Raw genomic sequence first — 22,852 nt, forward strand, 5'->3', positions numbered from 1 at the left:
ATGAATTTGGAAGAGCGAATTTCATTCCTTTTTCTTGTGTGTTTACTTGATAAGGCAAAATCTAAAAGGACGAACGCACAGAATGATGGTGGTCCTCTAGAGCAACCGAAACAGATGATCTCTGCAGATTCTCCTGCTACTCCTACTGCAGTGCAAGTTCCAAATCTCATCTCCCCTACTCCGCAACCCCAGGTGCTTGCTCTAACATGGTAGTGTGATATCTGGTTGCATGTTGCATATGGTGCCTAGCTTGTATTGCTCCTAATTTGTTAAATTGCATCTCCTTAGCTTACACATTATACATGTGAATATGACACGCCTTCCTATTTTTGGTAAATACTACATCTGCCTATCACACCATGTCCATACATCAAACTACTGTTCTTGTGTATCATGCATCTATCACTTATGATGAGACACTCATGCCCGTGGGTTAGTATGAGATGCACTACACTTATAAAGGGTGCAGTTTCATCCTCCCCACATGATTCTCAAGAAACAACAAGTCTAAATGAAGATATTGAACGTAGCTCTGTACTTGAAGACCATATTTCCCCTACTCCACCATCCCAAGTGCTTTCTCTAACTTGGCAGTGTGATATCTAGTTGCATGTTGCATATGGTGTCTAGCTTGTATTGCTTCTAATTAGTGCAAACTGCATCTGCTTAGCTTACACATGATACGTGTGAATATGACACGCCTTCCTGTTTTTGGTACATATTATATCTGTCTATCACACCATGTTCTTACATGAAACTACTCTTCTTGTGTATCCTGCATCAGTCACTTATGATGGGACACCTTTAAGTTGGCAGTGTGATATTGGTTTGCATCTTGAATATGATTTCTAGCATGTAGTGCTTCAAATTTGATGAACGTGTCCACCTATGATGAGATAGTTTTAACTTGACAGAGTGATATTGATTGCACCTTCCATATGGTGTCTAGCTTGTAGTGCTTCTAATTTGTTGAAGTGCCTTCTGTTTACTTACCACATCATAGGTGTGAATTTGTCAAGTTGTCCTGTTTTTCATACATATTCCATCCTCGTATCATGACTTTGCCTTTCATCAGAGTAGTGTTCATCAGTATCATGCATGAATGAGTTCTGAAGAGCGAATTTTATTCCTTTTTCTTGTCGGTTTGACCTCACAATGCAAAATCAATAAATTGGAAGGAAATTGGAAAGGCATTGGATGATGGTGGTCCTTCCGAGCAACTAAAATGGAGGGTCTCTATAGATTCTACTCTGCCATCCTCCCAACAAGATTCGCAAGACAACACATGGCTAGACAGTCAACGTAGCTATGTAGATGATGAGCACATATCCCCTACTCCACCATCATAGGTGTTTGCTCTAAGTTGGCACTATTATATGTGGTTTCATGTTGCGTATGATGTCTAGCTTGTATTTCTTCTAACTTTGTTGAATTGCATCTGATTACTATACACATCATGCCTATGAATATGACACATGTTCCTGTTTCTAGAACATATTATATCTGATCACACCATGTTCTTACATCAGACTACTATTCTTGCATATCCCGCACCAGTCACTTATGATGAGGCACCTTTAAGTCTCCACTTTGATATTGGTTGTGTCTTGCATATGATTTCTAGCATGTACTACTTCTAATTTGTTAAAATGCCACACAGGTTGAACTTGGCAGAGTGATATTGGTTGCATCTTTCATATGGTGTCTAGCTTGTAGTGCTTCTAATTTGTTGAAATGCCTTCTGCTTAGTTACCACATCATAGGTGTGAATATGTCACGCCGTCCTATTTTTAGTACATATTCCATCCTCGTATCATGTGTTTGCCTTTCATCCGAGTAGTGTTCGTCAGTATCATGCATGAATGAGTTCTGAAGAGCGAGTTTTATTCCTTTTTCTTATCGGTTTGACTTCACAATGCAAAAACAATACAACTGAATGAAATTAGTAAGGCGGTGGGTGATGGTGGTCTTTCGGAGCAACTCAAATAGAGGTTCTTTACAAATTCTACTCTGCCATCCTCCCAACAAGATTCGCAACACAACTCAAGGCTGGACAGTCAATGTAGCTGTGTAGATGGTGAGAACATCTCCCCTACTCCACCATCGCAGGTGCTTGCTCTAACTTGGAACTATTATATGTGGTTGTGTGTTCCGTATGATGTCTAGTTTCTATTGCTTCTAATTTTGTTAAATTGCATCTGCGTAGCTTACTAATTATACCTACAACAGTCACTTACCCATAAGACACATTTAACCTGGGAGTGTGATGTAGGTTGCATCTTGCATTGTCTTCTAGCTTGGACTGCTCCTACTTTCTTCAAATGGCACTTACGACAAGACACTTTTTACCTGATAGAGTGATATTGGTTGCATGTTCATATGGTGGCTAGCTTTCATTTCTTCTAATTTTGTTGAAATGACTTCTGCTTACTGTTTTTCATACATATTCCATCCTCCTATCATATGTGTGAATATGCAATGCTGTCTTTTTTTTGTATATATTCCATCCTCCTATCATGAGCTTGCCTTACATCAAAAGTTCAAAGCTAATTTTATTCATCTTCTTGTGGTTTTGACTTCATAAGGCAATATCATAAAAGAGGAAGGAAAAGAGTAAGTCCCAAGTCTACATGATGAATTCATCTCCCGCACTCCACCATCGCAGGTGCTTGCTCTAAGTTGACAGTGTGATAATCGGTTTCATGTTGCATATGTTGTCTAGCCTGTATTTCCTTGTATTTTGATTAAATTGCACCTACTAAGTTTATACGTTATACATGTGCATATGACATGCCTTTCTATGTCTTGAATACACTGCATCTATCTATCATACAATGTTCTTACATCAAAGTACTGCTATTGTGTATCCCGCATCAGTCACTCATGATTGGATGCTTTTAATATGGCAATTTGATAGTGGTTGCATCTTCCATTGATTTCTAGGTTGTACTGCTTCTAATTTTCGAAATGCCACTTACGACAAGACACTTTTAACTTGGCAGAGTGATATTGGTTGCATCTTTCATATGGTGTCTACCTTGCATTATTTCTATTTTCTTGAAAATCCTTCTGCTTAGTTTACACATCGTAGTTGTGAATATTTCACGTCATCCTTTTTTTCTTACATATTCCATCCTCATACGGTTGTCTTACATTAAAGTATTGCTTGTCTGTATCATGCATCAATGAGTTTTGAAGAGCGATTTTATTCTTTTGTGTTGTGGGTACGGCTTGACATGGCAAAGTCAAAAAAGAGCAAGGAAAAGAATATAGTAGGGAATGGTTTTACTCGTCGGGTGCAATGGAAAAGGATCTGCCCTCCAGATTCTGCTGGTACTTATAATGCAGTAGAAAGTCCAAGTCCACCGGCTAAATCTACAAACACAGTATCACCTGGTCCACCAGCTACAGCATCCGCTTCAACTGTACCGGCATCTCAATAAGTTACTCATTCGTTTGCTCCGCAACTGGCTAGTTCCCAAGGTGCCTTCACACCTAACACTACTTCTGAAGAACTGCTAACACAACAGGACTTGGCAATATAGATGAACCTCATGAGCATCAACACCAAGACGGTACCTAACCGAGTCAAGTTGCAGTTGCATGCTCCTTTATATGTACTCTCATAGTTTGATGTGCACTAACACTTTCTGTATTCTTTGTTGAACTAGCACTACAGCACAAGCAGAAATAGACATCAGGGATAATGCTTGATAGAGTAACAAAATCTAAAGGAGGAAGAATGGAGATCCATTTTGAGGCAGGTTTAAAAAGGCCACGTGATGCTACAGAGTCAGCAAAGTTAGTATTAGAGGCAGCCGTTGCCGTTAGGTGTCATGCACGTATCCTCCCAATGTGGATCTAGTACAAGAATGAGAAAGACGATACCCAGTTTAACACCTTCCTTGACCATTTATCTGTAAGTAATGTTATTTATCGCAATTTGTAATGTTGTCTTGCTCTGTCCCATACTTTCTAGCTTCCTCCTAATAAGACTCACATTCTTTTTTCAACAGATGAGGTTCAAGTTGGAGCCGAAAGATGATGCAACTAAACAACCATGCACTCATGTTTTTCATTCTGCTCCGCGATAGTATCGGTATCACCTTAGAAAAACTCACTTTGAAGGGAAGTCTAACAATGAAATCGTCCAAACATCTCTAGTGGAATATATTACACATGAAGACCGGACAACCCTTGTTAAACACTGGTCTGATCGAAGTATCAGGTAGGGTATATGTATTTGATCAAATCACATATTGAACTTGTATTTACGTATGTGCCTTACAAGTGTATCTTCTTCTAGGCTAACTGTTTGAAGAACAAGACCAACCATTCTAAAGTGAAATTCCAATAGACAACAGGATCTCACAGCTATATTGCACATTGTGAGGCTCTTGTAAATAGCTGCTAGTTCCTACTTTTTTCTCTGCCATATTATCGTATCTATATTGACTTGTTCCAAATACAGAGGAAAGCCCGTGCAGACCAAAAAGAACCTGAACCGAATGCAGTGCAAATCTTCAAGGATTGCCACACAAGAAAGATGAAGGGCACGAGCACACCAGTTCAAGCCGCTGTTGTAAGTCCTTACTCCTCCTGCCTTTGAACTGCTTGTTACTATGACGTGTTTATTTAACTGCTTGGTTTGGAGCTAATGTCAGTTACTCTGTTCACTTTTATACACAATTTTCTTAACGTATCATTTCACCTTACACGGTTTAAAAGAGATGAGGATATTCTTTTGGTCTTGATCTGTAATCTAGTTGTGATGTTCATGTGCCCACACAATGATACAATAGCCTGTTTGTTTTATATCTGTTTGCGCATGATATGAATGATGTCATACTATGTTCATCCTACTTTAAACCATGTCTCTTTATCCTTAGATGTCAACGATTGTGAGGAAATAGACAATACAATAGGCATGCTACATGGACATATGTTCCTAAAGTAATTTTATTATGTAGTTGGCACTACAATACATGCTAATGTACTATAGTACTTCACCAAAATAAGTTATGTATAAATGTGAAACCTACTTTGTTTGTTTTTGTCTCATTAGTAACTTATCTGGTACACTAATCTACAAGTTCAGACTTTCAGCAAGCTATGGAACAAATAATTGAACAACTACAACCACCTAAAGGTGACGAAGCTACCACAAGCACAATGTCACCTCTTGCTGCAGTGCGTTAGTATCTGAAAGTGCAACTATCCCTGGGTGGTTTTGGTAATTCCTAACAACATATAGCTCATTGAGCTAATGCTACTTGAAGATAAATATTTCAGGAAAATCTCAATGATTGGCATGTCATGGATTAGAAAGTGGACCCCTCAAAATGCTAAGGACAAAGGATTGGCTCAAGCTCAAAGCACAAGACTCTACATTTTACTTTTAATGATCCAAGATCACATTGAGTCCATAGGAAAAGCCAATACTATTAAAAGGGGGTGAGGTGTTGCTAAATGAGTTGCCTGCTCAAAATGCTTAGTGATATGCTCCAAAACCCTTAACTACTTTCCCATATCCACATATGTCCCAAACCAAAAGTCAAACTCGTCCCCATCGAAATCTTCTATCCGACGCCACCGAGTTCACTTGACATAACTACTGCCATAAACCCTAGTCACTTCGGTCTCACCGATAGGGATCTCAGTCTCACCGAGATGGGATTGCAAACTCTCTGTTTCCCTTCGTAACGTTTTGGTCCAACCGAGATGAGCGATCGGTCCCACCGAGATTGCAATGCAAACTCTGTGTTTCCCCTTCGTAACGTTTCGGTCTAACCGAGATGAGCCAATCGGTCCAACCGAGTTTGCCTGACCAACTCTCTGTTTGCCTATTACCAAAATCGGTCCCATCGAGTTTGTGTAATCGGTCCCACCAAGTTGACATATCGGTCCCACCGAAAATCCTAACGTTCACATTTTGAACTAAATCGGTCTGACCGAGTTATATGATTCGGTCCCACCGAGTTTGGTGATTTGTGTGTAACGGCTAGATTTTGTGTGGAGGCTATATATACCCCTCCACCCACTCTTCATTCATGGAGAGAGCCATCAGAATATGCCTACACTTCGAACATACATTTTCTGAGAGAGAACCACCGACACTTGTGTTGAGGTCAAGATATTCCAATCCAACCACATAAATCTTGATCTCTAGCCTTCCTCAAGTTTCTTTCCACTCAAATCATCTTTCTACCAAATCAAATCCTATGATAGAGAGTTGAGTGTTGAGGAGACTATTACTTGAAGCACAAGAGCAAGGAGTTCATCATCAACACAACATCTATTACCTTTTGGAGAGTGGTGTCTCCTAGATTGGTTAGGTGTCACTTGGGAGCCTCTGTCAAGATTGTGGAGTTGAAACAAGGTGTTTGTACGGGCAAGGAGATCGCCTACTTCGTGAAGATCTACCCTAGTGAGGCAAGTCCTTCGTGGGCGATGGCCATGGTGGGATAGACAAGGTTGCTTCTTTGTGGACCCTTCATGGGTGGAGCCCTCCGTGGACTCGCGCAACTGTTACCCTTCATGGTTTGAAGTGTCCATCAATGTGGATGTATGATAGCACCACCTATCGGAACCACGCCAAAAATCTCTGTGTCTACATTGCGTTTGCTCCCTCCAAACTCCTCCCTTTACCTTTATATGCAATTGTTTTACATTCCGCTGCTATACTCTTAGAATTGCATGTGTAGGTTGATTACTTGGTTGTGCTAAGTTGCTAAAATCTGCCAAGAATTAAAATTGGGAAAAAGGCTAGATTTTTATTTGGTCAATTAGTCTAATCACCCCCTCTAGAAATACTTTTGATCCTATAGTATCTCTCCACTAACAGTGCAAAAAGGACCTTCCTCCATAATTCTGGGTTGGTTGTCAAGGTAACCTCGTCCAAATCGCCTACCGAACAAAATCTTCTAGCTAGGCAGAGTGATATGTCTGTGCTCTAGAGACAAGTCCAATCCCTAGTGCTCATTGTTTCAGAAACAAGAATAGTGATTGACAACTGTCGTCAAGATATGAATGGTTTTGAAACCAGATAATCACACATTTGCTTCATTGTTCAAGGGCAATGGCAGAAAAAGGGGAAGATCATGCTGCTCCATTAGATTCTACAGCCTAAAACATTAGCACTCAGGTCAAATGATCTGTGCTTCTATACATCTGATGGTGCTTTTATCTACAAGGACTGTAAACTTTATGCTGACACACCTTTTGTTGTATGGCTGGAATTTATGATGTTGTGATACAACATTCATTGTGCTACCAAAGGCTATAGAAATTACGACGCTATTTTTGTATAGTTTAGATAATGTACTCGGCCGAAAGCTTCGTAGGAGCCCAACGTGCCAACATTCGTCGGACCCATTCCAATTGGGCTAAAAACGATTATGGGTCATAATTTGCATGTATCCCACTAAAAAATCTGGGCCTAAATCAGCATAAGCTTTCATATTTTTGGTAGGCCTTTAACAGGCCGAAACATAATTTGGGCCCTCAGTAACAATAGGCCGTTAACATGTGTAAATATCTCGAGCCCATAAATAACATGGGCCTTCAATAGGCCGAAAGTGACATTGGGCCCTGATTGTGCCAAATTACCCACTAGTCATTAGCAGGATGAAATGTATCTCAGCTCGTGGTGGCCCATTTACAATGCGGATCGTTCAAACGCCGAAATTTAGACGGGCCATAAATGTTCCGACCTACTACATGGGCTTTTAACAGGTCGAAAGTTCGGTCGGGCTTGATTAGTATCAGTTTTATATGGGCCGTTAATAGGCCTGATGTGACATTGGGCCACATATGGCCCATGGATTTTGTCCGACGTTAACAGGCCAAAGATCACAACAGGCTGGAAGTGGCCCAAATCTACAGTGGGCCTCTAACAAACCAATTGTAAGACATGGCCGAATATGACCCAAATCCTTGATTGTCATTTACGGGCCAAAAGTTTCAATGGCCAATAAATGGGCTCAAATGAAGCGGAACCTTTAACAGGCCGAAAACACACCAGGCCGTAATTCGGCCCAAGTACTTAGCAGACTGTTAATGGGCCAGAAGTGACCATGGGCCATGATGATGACAAGTTTAGAACGGGCCATTGATGGGCCGATTTGACACTAGTCGTATGGGCCTTAACTACGAGTGGGCCATCTAGAAGCAGGCCGTTAATGGGCCAACCCACTAATTTTGACTAGGCCAGCCTTTTTAACCTAAATGGGTCGCCGTTGGGCCTTGCCACGTGTCGATGTATCATAGACGCCTCCTGTCCATTGGGCGGTTGACATCTGTCCTTTCGCGGTGCTTACACATGGTTGATATAGCCAATGATAATTTTACACCTGGAAAATACTCATTGGTCCCAGCTGTTAACGGGTTCTCATATCCAAACCGGAACTCGATAGCTTAACGGTGACACGGTGGATGCCACGTGTCGGTTACCCTTGATGAAAGCACATCTATTACGCGCGATTTATCGTCATGGAAGTGGACAGTTCCATGATGATAATTATGGTAATGTCATGGAACACTTCTACCACAGCACATGTATGACTATCTTGATTCTGCAATATAATCGTCATGGATGTACATGCATGACAGAAACATGACCTACTGTGACAAACACGTATCATCATGGAAGTGCTTTTTGTAGTGCACAATATGAAATCAATATCAGTAGATGTGGCATGACTTAAATTTTCATATTATATAACTTTAGCATGGTAGATGTTGATATTTTTTCATATAAATAAGGTCAAAATTTATGAAGTTTGACTTCAGACAATTCTGATATGCAGAGTTAAAGGACCGGAGGGAGTATTAACACGCCTTTCAATTTGATTTAACAATGACACTGTTTAGATACTCTAACTTAGCTAGAGGTTAGATTTAGTTTCTAGCTCATGACAGCTAAAAGGGAGAGAGAGATTGGTGGAATAGTTCATTGTATTGCTTAGCCTCATGGGCATATATATAGAAGTACATGGTCATCTTGGAGTACAAGTCAAGGTAGAATAAATCCTATGCTATCCTATGTTGCCTAAATAAGAATGATACTCAACAATGACTAACCCTAAACTAACTCTATCTAGAGGTGTTTTTGGAGGGTTAGACATAACTAGCTCAATCTAGCCCTCATGTTTGGATACTTTAGGGCTATTTGTGCCCAAACTAGCTCAAACTAACTCTAACACATGGATCTAAATAGGGCCAATAACTAGTGTACTTAAACCCGCACAATACAAGTTTGAATGACTATGTTTGCTTGTTTTTAAATATTAGGCATGTTGTAGTTAATAACACACCTTTCCAATTTTTGTTTTTAAATATTAGGTTTTTAACAATTTGGTCTTGCACATGTAGGTCCTGCTGTCACAGGTTTTGACCCACTGTTCGACACTTTTGCATATGGGGAAATGAGTTTTCCATGAATAAGTCAAGTCAAGAAACTCAGAAAGATTATTAGGATAAAGAAATTATCGACAAAAAACAACAAGACTTTGTCTGCACAATGAAGAAGACATCAGTTCACTGCAGCATGGTACTAACTATCATACCTTGTCTTTTTAATTCCTTTGCACCATTTCAAATCTAGAGAAGATTATTTAAGCATATCCTTGTTTTTAGGCCTTTCCAAAGCAGTTCACTTATGATTAACTCTCAAACCACCTGTATGGTCATGAGGCAAGGAAGGTATTCATACAACACCCACAGTTCAATATTGAAGTCTTCTTGAAGAGGACGAAGGATGGACGATCAGTCATCCACAGGCACTGGCCAAAAGTTGCAAAGACCTTCAACATAAATGAAGGCTCAATATTCGCCTTCCGCTTCAGTAGTTCTCCAAATGAGATTCATCTGTCTATGTGCCGTCTATGATGCTAATTTCCAAAGGTTATAGATGTTGCATGTCAAACTTGGTGCTGGTGCAGTTGTGTAATGGGGTAGCTGAGTTCTGAAGCTATATGATGTTGTACTATGATGTATTTCAATTATGAAATCCCGCTTCCTTAATATGAAAATGAAATATATTCTCTACTTAATATGAAATGTCAATTAGATTAATAAATGGATAATTAATAATAGGACAATTAGTTTCCTAATGGCCAATTAGCCTGCTAATTGGTTTTTTTATTGCAAACGTTTATTGAGAAAACACCGTGGGTGATGACCTCAGACAACGCACACAGTTTCTAGGAATAAAACATGTTGGATCAATCAACAATCGCACATGACTTCCTCTTGAAAACTGTTTGCGTTACGCCACCATGCGCAAATGTTTACCACATAATAAGTGTGTGTGATGGACAGCCTATGCCACACAATTTCTTCTGCACACCATGGATGATGCATTCAATAATGCAAACGGTAAAATTATTAATATCGTCTGCAATGGAAACACTATCACAAACGATTTAATGGGAAAAATTGTGTGTGATGTACATGCGAATGGAAACATTTTCCTTGGAGTGACTGTGTGGGATGTATATGCGAATCGAAATGTACTTCTTGGATTGACTGTGTAGGATGTACATACTAACAAAAACATATTCTTTGGATTGCCTGTGTGAAATGTACATACGAACGGATATGTTTAGCTGAGACTGACTGTGTGGGATGTACTTATAACCGAAAAGGATTTGACATGTATAATTGTATATTTTTGCACAACTGTATGTATTACAGTATTTGATTGCTCGTCCGTCGCACACGACCTCACTTTGTCGAGCGTGTGTGACCGGAGGGCCTACCCCTGATGGTTTCTGGGTCATGTGGGAAGGACCCCCCTATCGCAGTCACTCACTTGGCGACGGTTCAAAACGCCATCGTGGAAAGGGGTTAAAAACCGTTTGTATAGCACCTCGCTGTACCAGTGATGGCGTGCGTGAAGAAATGATATTGTTGCAACCAAGCAAATGATTGGTACAAGTAATCAACAAGTTCGATGCAACACACAAGGCATATATATCATGAGGCATAACAATGTGGAAATCATGAATGAAAGCACTATCTCTAACATGCGTGCCATCAAGTGGTCCAAGATGACCAATAAGTCCCATGGTGGAAGCAACACAAGAAGTATGATCCACAATATCCGTGCTCATGGTTTTGTGTTTCTCGAAAGAGAAGGATATCGCCTCGAAAGCATGTACGTGTGCGCCCTTCACAATGCCGAAGTACAAGCAAGTGCGATGTAGACTCGTCATGGTAGAAGGTGGTTCACTCTCAAGAGCTCGGATTGTCAACTCACGTGATGTGTTAGTTGTCACGAAGTACAAGTATCCTACACATGCACAAAATAAAGCAAACAACGTATGTGCATGGTAGATAAACACATCATCCATCATGATGGTTCTATTCTCTTGCACATAACCATTAGAAGCACAAGTACACGAATAATATGATGCAACAATGGCAATATTCATGGCACTGGATATATGGTGCAAATAAGGAAGCTAAGCATGCTTCACAAGAAATATGTCAAAAGCTCCAAACATATGGGGCAATATCATTAGTAAGACTAAAAGCATTGTTGCACTCAATACATGACAAATCATCTAGTAAGTGTAACATCCCAATTTTCAATTTGGATGTTAATCATTAGGTCATCATATGCATCCATATTTGAGCATTTTGAATTTGGTTTATTTGGAAATTTTGATCCTAGAGACCGTAAGCAACTCTAGGACCATTTGAGAGAGTTGGAGGTTTTCATAAAATTCCATTTTTGAATTTTCAAAATTTGGTAACTTGATCAAGTGATTTTTATTCGAAGTTATTTTACAATTATTTCAAAATAAATAAAATAAGGAGAGAATATAATATGAGTTCTTCAAAACAGAGGAAATAATGGAAATTTAATTTTGAATAAAATTATTTATATTTATTTGAGATTTTTTTTATTCGGTTAAATTAGGGAAAAATTACATTTTTGAAAAATACATTTTAGGCCAGAAAAATGTTCATGTGGTCCTAAATATTAGGAGAGGATCGTGAAAATTATTTTTGGGAATTTTAGGATTTTTATTTAATTTTATTTTGGATTCTTTTTCTCTGTGGAGGAATTATTTTAAAAAAATCGCGAATCGACTGGGCCAGCCTAGCCAAGCCAGGCCAAGGCCCAACTCGCCTCCGTCGCCTTCCCCGAATGCGGGAGACCGGCTCCCGCACGGACGCGCCGCCGCCGGAGTCCCAGCCGGACTCCGCCTCCGCCTCGACCCCTCCCCCCAGCCGGTCCTCCCCCCTCTTTAAATAGCCGCCCCGCCACCCCCACTCCTCCTCAAGTTGCCGCCCCGCCGCCCCAAGCCGACCGCGCCGCCGCCGCGCCGCACCACTGCCTGTGCCGCTCCCCGCCACCGTAGCCGCCGCCCCGCTGTCGCCGTCTCACCCGAGAACATCGTCGCTGCCGGTTTTTCTTCCCCGAACCGGTAAAAACCGATCGGTTCCTACATTTTTTCGGTTTTTAGATTAGATCGTTTTTTTAATTTTATTAGGTTATTTAGTGAACGTTCACCCGATTAGTTCTTTTAACGAACGAATTCATTCATTAGTCTTTGTTAGCGGACGTTCGTCTGATAGATTTTTTTCTATTTCTATTTTTTTCGGCCAGGGACCTATCCACGAATAGTTTTCTTACATATTAGTCCCTGATCTTTAGACCCTCACTACTTTTTGCTCGTTTATCCAAAGTCGGTGAAACCAACGCCAAAATCTTCGTCTTTTTCCCCTCTGTCCAAATAATCAACTTGAACATGATTTTGAAAACATAAAATTTGATTTCAAACAGTTTGAATTTGAACTTCTTCTGATCGTAATTTGACTTTCGTATCTTCAATATGATTTTGCAAATCGAAGCTCTTCACTTGGACTTTCTGTTTAGATCTTTTATTTTGGTTTTACCTTTGCATCTTATGCTTGAGTGCTTACGTATGCTATTGTTTGTTCATGATAGAGTTTCCGGAGTGCGAGGCTTGCTACTACGAATCACTAGGGTTTTCCGAGCGTCAGCAAGGCAAGTAACACTTTGATCATATTCCCTTTATTACCCAGTTTTTATGCATTAGTTTCAACCATCAAACATTGCATGAGTAGGACTTTGATGACATGTGGGTATTGGGAAGTAGTTGATGAGGTAGGAACCTATTGTCTTATATTCAAACCCCGGGTATTGCTACGTTATGCCTATTGTACTTTGCTATGCTTGTAGACATGGATTGGTTTGTGAGATTCATGAAAGATGTGAGAGTTATTTATAACTAAGGGAAACTTAAGGTGGCTACTTTAATACACATCTGGGTGGATTGGTTACGGGCACCTTGAGCAATCCAGTGTTGTCCTAGGATATCCCGGAGTACCTGTGCGATCACCCTATGGAATGCCACCCAGGCTCAAAGCGATCATAAGATTATTCATGCTAGAAACTTCCGTGTGCAGCCACAAGCCATTATGGGCTCTGGCATAGTTGAGTATGTTGTGTGAACTCTTTCAGTGGTAGGCTAGCAGATGTAGGGGATGTAGGTGGTACTGTCTACCTAGAGTAAAGAGTTAATGCTTCAGAAACACTATGTCTCGATCTTCCGATCATGGATGTGGTCGAGTCTTGTGAGGAAAAGTGTGCAAACCTCTGTAGAGTGTATAAACTAATCATGGTTAGCCGTGTCCCCAGTCATGGACATCTTGAGTATCTGGTACTTGAATTATTGATTTGATCTCATCACTTTACTTAATGAAATTGTTGGGTTATAATTACTATTTTTGGATTGAGTTGGAGGAACCTTATCAATAATGACATAAAATTTGTAGTTAACTGAAATATATTCCTTTGTTGTAGGGAAAAACTAGCTTTATGCAAATGATAACCGTAGAGCCTCCACCAGCCAAATATGCATGTAGTGATAGCTATTATTGATTCATTCCTCTATGGTGTTATCTTGTCAGCATATTCCATGTGCTGACCTACACGGCTGCAACGTATCATGTTGCAGAATTTTCAGACGAAGAGTAAGGTCGTTGACATGCACTCAGTTTTGTCGTGGAGTTGGATGGACTCATTTATCTTCGAAGCTTCCATAGTTATCTTATTTAGATGGCTGCTACTTCTTGAGCATGCGTTGGTTTTCCCTTGAAGAGGAAAGGGTGATGCAACAAAGCATGCGTTGGTATCAATCCAGTAGGAGACTACACGCAAGTCACCTAGTACCTGCACAAACAAACAAGAACCTCACAACCAACGCGATAAAGGGGTTGTCAATCCCTTCACGGTCACTTACGAGAGTGAGATTTGATAGAGATAATAAGATAAATATTTTTGGTATTTTTGTGATATAGATTGGAAAATAAAGATTGCAAAATAAATAGTAAACTAGAATTGTAGATTGGAAACTTATATGATGTAAAGTAGACCCAGGGGACATAGATTTCACTAGTGGCTTCTCTCAAGATAGCATGTATTACAGTGGGCGAACAAATTACTGCTGAGCAATTGATAGAAAAGCGCATAGTTATGATGATATCTAAGGCAATGATCATGAATATAGGCATCATGTCCGTGACAAGTAGACCGAAACGATTCTGCTTCGACTACTATTACTCCACACATCGACCGCTATCCATCATGCATCTAGAGTATTAAGTTCACAAGAACGGAGTAACGCATTAGGCAAGATGACATGATGTAGATGGATAAACTCAAGAAATATGATATAAACCCCATCTTTTTATCCTCGATGGCAACAATACAATACATGTCGTTTCCCTTTCTGTCACTAGGATCGAGCACCGCCATATTGAACCCAAAGCTAAGCACTTCTCCCATTGCAAGAAAGATCAATCTAGTAGGCCAAACCAAACTGATAATTCGAAGAGAATTACAAAGATATCAAATCATGCATAAAAGAATTCAGAGAAGAATCAAATAATATTGATAGATAATCAAATCATAAACCCACAATTCATCAGATCTCGGCAAACACACCGCAAAAAGAGTTACATCGAATAGGTCTCCAAGAAGATTGAGGAGAACTTTGTATTGAGATCCAAAGAGAGAGAAGAAGCCATCATGCTAATAACTATGGACCCGAAGGTCTGTGGGAAACTACTCACACATCATCGGAGAGGCTATGGTGTTGATGTAGAAGCCCTCCGTGATCGAGTCCCCCTCTGGCAGATTGCCGAAAAAGGCCCCAAGATGGGATATCACGGGTACAGAAGGTTGCGCCGGTGGAAAATGTGTTTCATGGCTCTCCCCGAAGGTTTTAGGGAATAAGAGTATATATATAGGCGAAAGAAGTAGGTCGGTGGAGCTGCGAGGGGCCCACGAGGGTGGGGGCGCATCTGGCCCCCCTGGGCGCGCCCTCCTACCTCGTGGCCGCCTCGCAGCTTCCTTGACGTCCACTCCAAGTCTCCTGGATCATGTTTGTTCCAAAAAGATCCTCGCGAAGGTTTCATTCCGTTTGATATTCCTTTTCTGTGAAACACTAAAATAGGCAAAAAAACACAATAATTTGCACTGGGCTTTCGGTTAATAGGTTAGTCCCAAAAATAATATAAAAAGGTATATTAAAGCCCATTAAACATCCAAAACAGATACTATAATAGCATGGAACAATAAAAAATTATAGATAATTTGGAGACGTATCAAGCATCCCCAAGCTTAATTCCTGCTCGTCCTCGTGTAGGTAAATGATAAAAACAGAATTTTTGACGTGGAATGCTCCCTAACATAATTTTCAATGTAATTCTCTTTATTATGGCATGAATTTTCAGATCCAAAAGTTTCAAGATAAAAGTTTAATATTGACATAAAAATAGTAATACTTCAAGCATACTAGCCAAGCAATTATGTCTTATCAAAATAACATAGCCAAAGAAAGCTTATCCCTACAAAATCATATAGTTTGGCCATGCTTCATTTTCGTCACACAAACTGCTCCCCTCATGCATAACCCCGATGACAAGCCGAGTAATTGGTTCACACTTTTTAACGCGCTTCAGCCTTTTCAACCCTTACACAGTACATGAGCACAAGAAATGGATATAGCACTATAGGTGGAATAGTATATGATGATGGGGGTTATGTGAGAATACAAAAAAGGAGAAAGTCTCACATTGATGCCCATCAATTGATGTCAATGTGAGGAGTAGGGATTGCCATGCAACGGATGCACTAGAGCTATAAGTGTATGAAAGCTCATCTAAAGAAACTAAGTGGGTGTGCATCCAACTTTCTTGCTCACGAAGACCTAGGGCATTTTGAGGAAGCCCATCATTGGAATATACAAGCCAAGTTCTATAGTGAAAAATTCCCACTAGTATATGAAAGTGACAAAATAAGAAACTCTCTATCATGAAGACCATGGTGTTATTTTGAAGCACAAGTGTGGAAAAGGGATAGTAACATTGTCCCTTCTCTTTTTTTCTCATTTTTTATTTGTGCTTCTTTGGCCTCTTTTTTTCTCACATGGGACAATGCTCTAATAATGATGATCATCACACTTTTATTTACTCATAACTCAATGTTACAACTCGATACTAGAACAATAAGTATGACTCGATGTGAATGCCTCCGGCGGTGTACCGGGATATGCGATGAATCAAGAGCGACATGTATGAAAGAATTATGGAAGTGGCTTTGCCACAAATACGATGTCAACTACATGATCATGCAAAGCAATATGACAATGATGGATCGTGTCGTAATAAATGGAATAGTGAAAAGTTGCATGGCAATATATCTCGAAATGGCTATGGAAATGCCATAATAGTTAGGTATGGTGACTGTTTTGAGGAACATATAAGGAGGCTTATGTGTGATAGAGCGTATCGGATCACGGGGTTTGGATGCACCGGCGAAGTTTGCACCAACTCTCAAGGTGAGTAAGGGCAATGCACGGTAGCGAAGAGGCTAGCAAATTGCGGAAAGGTAAGAGTGCATATGATCCATGGAGTCAAATTAGTCATAAAGAACTCATATACTTATTGCAAAAGTTTATTAGCCCTTGAAGCAAAGTACTACTATGCATGCCCCTAGAGGGATAGATTGGTAGGAAAAGACCATCACTCATCCCCGATCGCCACTCATAAGGAAAGCACTCAAAGAACACCCCATGCTTCAAATTTGTCACACAACGTTTACCATACATGCATGCTACGGGACTTGCCAACTTTAACACAAGTATTTCTCAATTTCACAATTGCCCAACTAGCATGACTATAACATTACCACCTTTATATCTCAAAACATCTATCAAGAATCATAGTATTCAATGCACTCTATATGAAAGATTTTATCATACCCATCTTGAATGCCTATAATATTAGGACTAGTTTTATAGCCAAAGAAAATTACCATGCTGTTCTAAAAGACTCTCAAAATAATATAAGTGAAGCATGAGAGATCAATAATTTCTACAAAATAAAAACCACCACCGTGCTCTAAAAAGTATAAGTGAAGCACTAGAACAAAATTATCTAGCTCAAAAGATATAAGTGAAGCACATAGAGTATTCTAGTAAATTCCGATTCATGTGTGTCTCTCCCAAAAGGTGTGTACAGCAAGGATGACTATGGTAAACTAAAAAGCAAATACTCTGATCATACAAGACGCTCCAAGCAAAACACATATCATGTGGTGAATAAAAATATAGCCTCAAGTAAAGTTACCGATAGACGAAGACGAAAGAGGGGATGCCTTCCGGGGCATCCCCAAGCTTAGGCTTTTGGTTGTCCTTGGATTTTACCTTGGGGTGCCTTGGGAATCCCCAAGCTTAGGCTCTTGCCACTCCTTGCTCCAAAATCCATCAAATCTTTACCAAAAAACTTGAAAACTTCACAACACAAAACTCGACAGAAAATCTCATGAGCTCCGTTAGTAAAAGAAAACAAATCACCACTTAAGGTACTGTAATGAACTCGTTCTTTATCTATATTGGTGTTAAACCTACTGTATTCCAACTTATCTATGGTTCATACCCCCCCCCCCGATACTAGCCATAGATTCATCAAAATAAGCAAACAACACACAGAAAACAGAATCTGGCAAAAACAGAACAGTCTGCAGTAGTCTGTAGGTTTTGAATACTTCTGTAACTCCAAAAATCCTACCAAATTATTAATACATAAATAATTTTTATATTGATCTACTGCAATTGGAATTGGTATTTTATCGCTCTCTGTTTAAAAATGAAAATTATTCTTGTGAGCGCATACTTTCTGTTTTTTCAGCAAGATCAAATAACAATCATCCAAGAAGATCATAAAGGCTTTACTTGGAACAAACACTAATTAAAACATAAAAAACACAATCATAACAGAGGCTAGATGATTTATTTATTACTAAACAGGAACAAAAATAAAATTGGGTTGCCTCCCAACAAGTGCTATCGTTTAACGCCCCTAGCTAGGCATAAAGACAAGAATAGATCTAGGTATTGTCATCTTTGGTATGCAATCCATAAGTGGCTCTCATAATAGATTCATAAGGTAATTTAATTTTATTCCTAGTAAAGTGTTCCATGCCTTTCCTTAATGGAAATTGTAATGTAATATTTCCTTCTTTCATATCAATAATTGCACCAATCGTTCTAAGGAAAGGTCTACCAAGAATAATAGGACAAGTAGGATTGCAATATATATAAAGAACAATAAAATCTATGGTCACATAATTCCTATTTGCAACAATAAGAACATCATTAATTCTTCCCATAGGTTTCTTAATGGTGGAATCCGCAAGATGCAAATTTAAAGAACAATCATCAAATTCACGGAAACCTAGCACATCACACAAAGTTTTTGGAACCGTGGAAACACTAGAACCTAAATCACATAGAGCATAGCATTCTTGATATTTAATCTTTATTTTAATAGTAGGTTCCCACTCATCATAAATTTTTCTAGGGATAGAAACTTCTAATTCAAGTTTTTCTTCATAAGATTGCATTAAAGCATCAACGATATATTTAGTGAAAGCTTTGTTTTGATATTAAGCATGAGGAGAATTTAGCACGGATTGCAACAAGGAAATACAATCTATCAAAGAGCAATTATCATAATTAAATTCCTTGAAATCCAAAATAGTGGGTTCATTGCTATGTAAAGTTTTGACCTCTTCAATCCCACTTTTACCAATTTTTGCATCAAGATCTAAAAACTCTGAATTATTGGGATGACTTATAACTAAAGTTGACTCATCTCCAGTCCCATCTTAATCAAGATTCATATTGGCAATCAAAGATTTAATAGGAGACACATCAATCACTTTTAGATCTTCATCATTATTATCATGAAAGCTAGAAGAACATGCTTTTACAAAGCAATCTTTCTTAGCACACATCCTAGTGGTTCTTTCTTTGCACTCATAAATGGAAATTCTCATGGCTTTGAGAGATCATTGATATCATGCTTAGGTGGAATAGGTATAAGTTTCAAAGAATCAACATCAAGAGAAATTCAATCCACGTTCCTAGCCAACTCATCAATCTTGAGCAATTTTTCTTCAAGCAAAGCATTGAAATTCTTTTGTAAATTCATAATTTCTTTAACACTAGTCTCAAAATCAAAGGGCATATTATTAAAATTTCCATAAGATTTGTTGTAGGAATTACCATGATTAGTAGAGGAATTACTAGGGAGCGGCCTAGAATTAAAGTTTCCTCTATATGTGTTGTTACCAAAGTTGTTCCTACCAACAAAATTAACATCCATAGATTCATTATTATTCACAATCAAAGTAGACAAAGGCATATCATTAGGATCAGAAGAAACACTCTTATTAGCAAACAACTTCATAAGTTCATCCATCTTTCCACTCAAAACATTAATCTCTTCTATCGCATGAACCTTTTTACTAGTAGATCTTTCGGTGTGCCATTGAGAATAATTAACCATAATATTATCTAGGAGTTTAGTAGCTTCTCCTAAAGTTATTTCCATAAAAGTGCCTCCCGCGGCTGAGTCTAAAAGATTTCTAGAAGCAAAATTCAATCCAGCATAAATTTTTTGTATAATCATCCATAAATTCAAACCATGTGGAGGGAAATTACGTATCATTAATTTCATTCTCTCCCAAGCTTGTGCAACATGCTCATGATCAAGTTACTTAAAATTCATAATATCGTTTCTAAGAGAGATGATCTTAGCGGGAGGAAAATACTTAGAGGTAAAAACATCTTTGCACTTATTCCAAGAATCAATACTATTCTTAGGCAAAGAAGAGAACCAAGTTTTAGCACGATCTCTAAGCGAAAACGGAAATAGCTTCAATTTAACAATATCATTATCCACATCTTTCTTCTTTTGCATATCACATAAATCAACAAAATTGTTTAGCTGGGTAGCGGCATCTTCACTAGGAAGGCCAGCAAATTGATCTTTCATGACAAGATTCAGCAAAGCAGTATTAATTTCACAAGATTCAGCATCGATAAGAGGAGCAATTGGAGTGCTAATAAAATCATTATTGTTGGTATTGGAAAATTCACACAATTTAGTATTGTCTTGAGCCATCGTGACAAACAATCAACCCAACCCACAAGCAAACAAGAGGCAAGCAAAAAGAGACGAATGGAAAAAGGGCAAACGGAAAAGAGGCGAATAAAACGACAAGGCTGAAGTGGGGGAGAGGAAAACGAGAGGCAAATGGCAAATAATGTAATGCGAGGGATAAGAGTTTGTGATGGGTACTTGGTATGTCTTGACTTGGCGTAGATCTCCCCGGCAACAGCGCCATAAATGGCTAGTTGACGGGAGATCAAATCTTGACTTGACTTGGCGTAGATCTCCCCGGCAATGGCACCAGAAATCCTTCTTGCTACCTCTTGAGCATGCGTTGGTTTTCCCTTGAAGAAAAAATGGTGATGCAGCAAAGTAGCGTAAGTATTTCCCTCAGGCTTTGAGAACCAAGGTATCAATCCAGTAGGAGACTACACGCAAGTCACCTAGTACCTGCACAAACAAACAAGAACCTCGCAACCAACGCGATAAAGGGGTTGTCAATCCCTTCACGGTCACTTATGAGAGTGAGATCTGGTAGAGATAATAAGATAAATATTTTTGGTATTTTTGTGATATAGATTGGAAAATAAAGATTGCAAAATAAATAGTTAGCTAGGATTGTAGATTGGAAACTTATATGATGTAAAGTAGACCCGGGGGCCATAGGTTTCACTAGTGGCTTCTCCCAAGATAGCATGTATTATGGTGGGTGAACAAATTACTACCGAGCAATTGATAGAAAAGCGCATAGTTATGATGATATCTAAGGCCATGATCATGAATATAGGCATCACGTCTGTCGGGGATATACCCCGCGGTATGACCCAGCTGGAGTTGTAAACCGGCTGGGACATGGTAAACCGGCGGATGGTAAACCGGCGGAGAGTTATGACAGAGAGTCAAGGCAGACAATGTTAAACCGGCAGACAATGTTAAACTAGGAGACAATGTTAAACTAGCAGACGTTAAGAAGCCCAGAAAGGGAAGTCAAAATAGTTTAAGTTAAAGTCCGAGTTGGACTCCACATGTAACCCGCCCCTTCAACATATATAAGGAGGGGCACGGCTCCTCAAAGGGGGACAAGCAAGAATCAATCTCTAGGGCTAGACACAACTAGAGGAGAGCCGGGTTACGACAACTCCCTCGTGATGATAATGAGATCTACCCTCAAACATCATGTAGGGTTGTTACCGGATGATGTTTCCCGGGGCCCGAAGCTGTCTAAACCCTTGTCTTGTGTTGCGTCTCTCGATTCCGCTCAACCACTCTCAAGCTACCACATAGATGTGTTGGCCTCGTGACTAAGTCCTGACACTAAGGACATCTGCCGTGACAATTCCACGACAGTTGGCGCCCACCGTGGGGCCGTGCACGGTGGTGTTGAGTTCTTGAAGGGATCTCTCCCCAGGATCGAGAGGTTCACAATTTTTCGGACGAAGAGAAGCCGGTTTGGAAGAATATGCATCATTGATGAACAATCGAGCGGTGCGAGCAAAATTGGGGCGAGAATTAAGGTTGCATATCTGTGCTTGCCGCAAGTCGCCAAGTTAACAGAAATTTTCGTTGCGGTTTCGATCTAAATCTATTGCGTGTCTATGGGTCAGAGGCCGCGACACCGATTCCAAGCAGAAGTCCAGGTCGTCGAATCCAAGATTGGCATAATACCAAACTGGCTGTAGCGTAATCGCAGCCTTGAGTTTGTACTAATCCGCCGAAGACCGAGTCACCTTGCTCCGCCTCCGGTTTGACTTCACCGCACCTACAAACCGTTGTTATTTCTTAGTCCGATGACCGGAAGACTGCAAATCGATTGGCAAGTATGTCTTTATGAGCAAGCACGTATCAATCAGACAAATACTACTTGTCATATCAAGTAAAAATATTAGGCTGGACGATTATTCTCTCAATGGCTAGAGCCACGTTCGATCTGCTTGCAAGATCTAAATCGAAGAAAAGTCAAAGTTGAAAAAAAAGAGGGAGCCACTACGAGAAGGAAGCACGAACGTGGACTCCTCGAACCGGCGACGACTCAAAAGCGAAGATGGGCGCAGGCTCTGCTGCTGTTGTGCTGCGGCCGCGTTTCGCAGGCACCTACCCACCTCCGTCGACCGCCGTCGCGTCCGTCTTGAACTGCCACACCTCAACCCGCTGTTATGGCGTGAGCTGCCTCTGTCATGGCCCGCTCGCCTGCAAAACCGTCGGCAGCACCGCCATGGGTTGCCTCTGTGATGAGGACATCAATACCATTGTTACACCCACAGCCCCTACTGTTACATATACTGGACCAATTACTAGAGCTCGCGCACGCCAATTAAATTACTAGGTACTTTCGTTTCTTGGTAATGATTCTAAT

This window comes from Triticum aestivum, chromosome 3A, assembly GCF_018294505.1.
Source record: "Triticum aestivum cultivar Chinese Spring chromosome 3A, IWGSC CS RefSeq v2.1, whole genome shotgun sequence".
Taxonomy (NCBI): domain Eukaryota; kingdom Viridiplantae; phylum Streptophyta; class Magnoliopsida; order Poales; family Poaceae; genus Triticum; species Triticum aestivum.